Genomic DNA, 6,062 nt, shown 5'->3' on the forward strand with positions numbered 1-6,062 from the left:
CTCGTCTAAGTCATTATCACATGTAGTTTAAAAAAAATAAAGTGTAGTTTAACTGTTTGCTATTTAGGGGTTATTAATTTGCCAGCAGTGCTTAAATAAAAATATATTTGCTGCTCCAAGAAAATGCTTTAAAGTGATTGCAATGCCGAGGAAGGATCAGCGCCTGCTGAGGGACAGGCGCAGCAGCGAGGGGGCAGTCCTAGTTTTAAACACTTGGTTTAGACCCTAGTTTTAAACCCTACGTACCAAAAGCTGTAGTTTGCAGGGAAAGGAGCTAGCATCAAAGCCGTCTGCATCTTGAGGCGCGTCGCTTCTTTGCCCCAGCCACCAGCTCAGTTGTATGCTCCCGTTTTCAAAGACTGTAGTGTTAATTTCTCTTTGTCTGCTGATATGAGCCTTAAGGATGTAACTTGGGTCATTTTTTAATGCCCGCCTCAACAATAGTTGGTAATTTGCTTCAAAACAAAACAAAACCCAACAAAACAGGCCCAGCAAGTGGAAGGCGCCGTGGTTCCCCGAGGGCATCCCACGGCGCCGGGCCGGCACCCCGCCGCGCTGCGACTCGGCCTCGGCGGGCCCTCGCGCTCGCCTCCCTTCCCTGGGGCCCCCTTTCATGCGCCCAGCCCCTCCGTGCTGCCGGGCGCCGCTTCGGGGAGCCAAAACGGCTGGAAACCAATCACTTTCCCGCTCTGTCGGCACCCTGCTCCTGCCCTGGGTTGGCCTGGATTCCCGTGGAACAGCACTGCCGCTCGCCCTCATGGGCTTTTCTTCTCCAAAGCCCATCAAGAAAGCCAGTACCTGAAGCACAGTGATCCTTTTCCCCCTTAAAACACCATCGCTACTATCTATTTCTGCATCAGCTTACATCTGAGTCCGTTGTTTCTCTTTACCGGCTTCAGGCTTCTCTAAGACATTCGTACCACTGTAGCCTTTCCATAATCTTCTCGGGCCAAGTAGCGCCCCGTATAAGGTGGCTTCTTAGGTAGATGAACTATTATCCCTGTCCACTTAACATCAGTAGTGATCTTCTAGTTGTTGATCTGGGCATCACAGACTCAGCCTAAGGACTTTAACAGTTGTAAGTTCATCCAAACACATCAGGAAGAAGCTGAGATATCCTGGATCTCCCTGCTGGCTAGCTTCTTAAATTAGTCTTATAACATACAGAGGCAATCAACCTTTTTTTACAAGTGATGTTGACATTTGAGTTTGGATTAACTCAGAAGAGTCTTAACATGAAGACCAGGAAAAAAAAAACCCACAATGAAAACAAAACTATTTGCAATTCTTTGCATTGATACTCTTTCTTGATTGACAGGCTTGGGCCCTTGCTTTTATCTTAATCTTTCCTGGAAACTCTGTAGATCCCACTGGCCACATGAATCTCAGTGATACCAGTCTTTGCAAGAAGACTTAAGCAGGACTACTGATACAAGCAAAATTATTCAATTACAGAAGTGTTTCAGATCTGCAGTTTTAACTGATTCCTCATGTAAGTATCACTCCACAGCACTCAGCCACATGGGCCCCAGCTCAGGAGAAAATAAAAGCACCCACTTAAGTCAAAATTGAGGCATGTACTTAAGAGCTTTGCATTACTGACCTTAGTCTATAAGTCTTCCTTTAGTAACAATAATAAGAAAATTTGGCTCTTCGAGGCTTGACTGATTGCATTTCTCCAAAAGGATGTGTCTGTAAAATACCCTGCTTACTTTGAACTTTGTTCTCACTGAGGACTAGTGCCTTTTATCTATTTGAAGAGAGACACATCCGTAGAAGTTACAGTCACTCCAAAGCATTGCCACAGTGCTTCATTTTTATTGCTGCTCACAGTTACTAGCAATTGTTATCTCTGAGCAGCAGAGAAAAATACCAGCACATGGGAGATGCAACTAGAAGCCCAACAACCAAATCTTTTGTGTAAACCATAGCATTAGCTGAGGGAGGAAGTTGTTTTGTTATATCGCGGCATTGAGAAAACATATTTTCCAAATATCCCTGCCAAGAGATCCCTCTGCAATCACACCAAGGAATAACTGCACCTTGGTGATAGCACACAGAAAGCAAATGATTGGTTCGGCTCCTGCAGCTCTCCCATAGTATCCATGTAAGAAGACAGCAAGTGAAACATACAGTTAGCTTAATGACTCATGTGTGGATGGGAGACTCAATTAAAATTAAATTATACAACAAATTAGGTTTTAAATGCTGTGCTGCTTAGCCAGCCAGACAAATAATAATTAGAGAGGTACTGATTTGGTGCTATGTGCAGTTGAACTGCAGACTGCTGTCACTGCTTTTAACGTACGTTGACTACACTTCCCTCCCAGCTCAGAGAAATGTTATACGTTTTTCCAAATGACCCATCCCTGAAAAGGCCAATCACCGTTCTGGGCTAGGCAGAATGGACAGGAACTTTTTCTAGAGTCCATCTTTCCCATCTGTTCCATCAGCAAATGTGTCTTTAGCAATATACCTCCCTCTCTTCCTTCTTTCCGTAACCCAGGTCATTCTAGAAGGAATTCATTTTCAGGCTGTGAACTGTGTGGGTATACATACATTACATTCAGGAGGAAAAAAGCTACAAATATATATATATTTTTCTCTACCAATAGCAGCAGGCATATAAGCCATTTCAAAGTACTCCATGGTGCATGGATAGCTACAAAGCCAGAAAGCGCCACCTCTGATAGTAGTTCCCAGCAAAAGAAATTGAGGAGTTCCTACTAAAGAACAATATAGAAATCAATCCTATTGAAAAGGTCCTGAAGGCAGCTACTCCCATCCTGCTATAAAATTTCAAATGTATTTGTACTGCATTAATGTCTGGAGCTCTCAGTCACGCTGTGACAGATAACGTTTAGGAAGACTGATGCTGTTTGATTTTCTCTACAATTTTTTCACCTCTAGTAAAAGTAACATTAAATTCTTAACAATCTGACAAATGCAACATGGAAACCATGGTTTCCATGGTTAAACTAATCATTATGTGTTTTGCATGGAAGATAAAGTATTTAAAAATCATCCTAAAACAGCAAGAGTTATGTTACCATGCAGCCATCTTCAGCTGTGGTTTCCTACTGCTGGTTGCTTGTCTGTGGGTGAGGAAAACAACCTTGTAGCGCAAAAGAAAACATATCAAGCACAGCCTCTTAGTCCAGCATTTTTCTAAATATTAACAGCCCAGTCCTGCAGATTAACGATGTTCCTCTCATGCAGTAAATGAGAATGCACTGTTAACATAAAATATTTTCAGAATCAGGCAGCCAGCCCCAAATCTCTTTCTTATTATGTGGCAGAGAGAAGACAGCCTGAGGCATCATACGAGAAGGGAAAAAGAAAAGGATTGCGTTATGTCCCTTTTCTTACACTGTTTATCCAAGCATCCATTATCGACCAGTGTTAGTGTTTGGGAGCCTTTTGAGCCGACTACTATAGCCGTTCCTGTGCTGTGACCTTCTCTCCTTATAAGTCCCCTGAAAAGCCTTTGAATTACCCACAGGTTACAAAGTTAGCTGCAATGAGTTTGGGTGTCAGTATATGAAAAAGAAGGACTAGATTCTAGGCAGCCGACTCCCCAGGAAATGCAAAGGGCTTTCCAGGAAAAAAAAAAAAAATGCCTGAAGGAGCTAATGAAACAATGCAGTTTCTGGGAAGAAGTCCCCTTCAGCAGGGACCATGACTAAGCTTTGTTGCTGGAGCAGAAGGAGCAATGACAAAACTGCTCCGTGCCCAGGAAACAAACATGGATAAAAAATAACACAGTTACTGTTCACACTTCACAGGTTATTTTTACTGGACACAGCACTGACGTATGACATTGCCAAGTGCTCTTTGAAACTCCCTTGTAGATACAGTCAGGTATTTCTTGAAGAGAGCTAAAAAATAATAATTTAAAATACCATGAACATTTCCATTTAGCAATCGCTAACATCCAATTATTTTGTTAAATTCTGAATAGGATTTTAAAGCTTTAAAATATGCATTTTAGCATCGTTTATGTCTTTGTTTTCTTTTTCCTTCCTTACAGCCTGGAGTGGCAAATCAGTTTGGATTTTTGCCTTTGTCATATTTCAGTTTCTGATCATCAAACTCCGTAATTAGTTTGCAAGCCCAGTATATGATCATTTCTGTTTAACAAAGAGAGTGCTTCCACTGGATTAGCAAAACGTAAATATTTCTAATGACCTTAGGTTTTCTAAGGCATGGATTGGTTTTATTTTGTTTTGTAAATCCAGGGGTCATTACTGCAAACACAGCCCTATAGCAAGATCTTTCCCCTATTTTACCCGGCATGAGCCCATCTCAACCATGAGAATAGGGATGTAGACTGATTCCTACAAATCTTGGACCATACTCAGAATGACCTCTTTAATGATTCTTCTTGTCATTTATAGGTGGCAGCCCATGTCTTCCTTATGATGATTTAACTCACGTTGTTAGATAAATTCTCCAGCACGTCCACAGTCACAGTCCTGGACTGAGATGTTTAGTCTGAGGAAGAAAAAAAATTGCTTGTATTATCTCAGGATGAAAAACTAACTGCAGAAAAATTACATTAATATTTCTGCAAAGGCTTCGTAGATAATTGGGAGAATTTACAGCCTTGTTAAAGAACTGATTGCACCAAAGGGGATTTTCAAAATGTTTCCTTCTGTAAGTGTTCTCAAACATATTTCCTCCAGGGGGTGCCAAATTAACACCACTAGAAAGTAAAGAATATATAAATTATCCACATCAAGGACATAACAACTGTCCATACTATACATTTCACCAAACCTCCTGAGTGATACACTCCTCCAGCCTGAGCTGAAGGCACTCGTGTTTAGAATGAGATTTAGCAGCCGTTCATTGATGAGCCTCTCGCTTGAGGAAGTCAAGAAGTGTAGATTGGTCCTACAATTCATTTCAGGCACATCCCTGCCAAGTTCAGATAGGACACATCCTTTGGAAAAGAGCTTTAAAAGTGGCTGAGTGGAGAAAGACATCCATCTCAGCCTTAAAAAAAAAAAAAAAAAAAGACAACGGGAAGGTGAGAAGTTACAGATGTAGTGACAGTGGTATTTAGCATTACCCAGCTTATGAATAAGGGCAGGAACCTGAACACAAGAACCCAAATGATCCTGAAAATGCTAAGGAGAAGATGGTCCCGAGTGTCACAAGTCTGCAGGGTATGCCAGCCCTGGGCTTGGGGGTCTGTAAATGTCATTATAACAGTGAAGAAATTTCACCAGCCCAGAAAATAGAGACCTATTACTTAAAACAGGAAAACTGCTTTGAACAAGTGACCACCGTCCTCCTACGGCAGTCTGTTTACTATGTGAGGAAATAGGTCTGATCACTGTTTACAGACTAAGGAGCAAGAGAAAAGAAAATTGTTTGGGAAGTAACATAATAATTTGTATACATTTTCCAAATTTCCACTGCTCCCATTTTGCTTTTTATCTACACAGCAGTTAAAATAAGCATGCAGTCCAAATATTCTAGATCCTTCACCCACCACATTAAAAGTATTACTGAAAGAGTGCCTGGTTATCTTCTACTTGACAGTAAAATCTCTGCCGGATAATTATTAAAGTAACAAACTCCTAGAAGACTCCAATACTAAAAGACAAACTCCTAACATACACTTATTTGTCCTCTCTGGTTTCAAAATGCAAGTTCACTTCTCTTACTTTGAGATTAGCAATGAAAGCCAACACTAGCAGTGAAAACCAACAGAATTAAACCAAGCATTATATAAGCAAAGACACTGTCAGAATGAAGAAAACCCAAACCTCTATATTAATCCATTATTAGGGCAATCTCAGACCCAGGGGAATAATTTCAGACCGCATGCAGACGCAGGAGATAATGCTCTTAATTCCAAAAATCGCCGTGTTAGGTTCTCAGCTGCATGTCCCAGTGGACTATCATTGCGGTCACTGAGATAGGCAGCTGTGCAACACCTCAAAACATTATCACTTGTCTAGACCAGGCTCAGCTTTTAATGGCTGTGGAAGCACAATGAATTTATGAACCAAACCCTGAATAGTGGGAGTGATTTTTGTGACCAGGTAGAG

Source organism: Struthio camelus, chromosome 17, assembly GCF_040807025.1.
Source record: "Struthio camelus isolate bStrCam1 chromosome 17, bStrCam1.hap1, whole genome shotgun sequence".
NCBI lineage: Eukaryota > Metazoa > Chordata > Aves > Struthioniformes > Struthionidae > Struthio > Struthio camelus.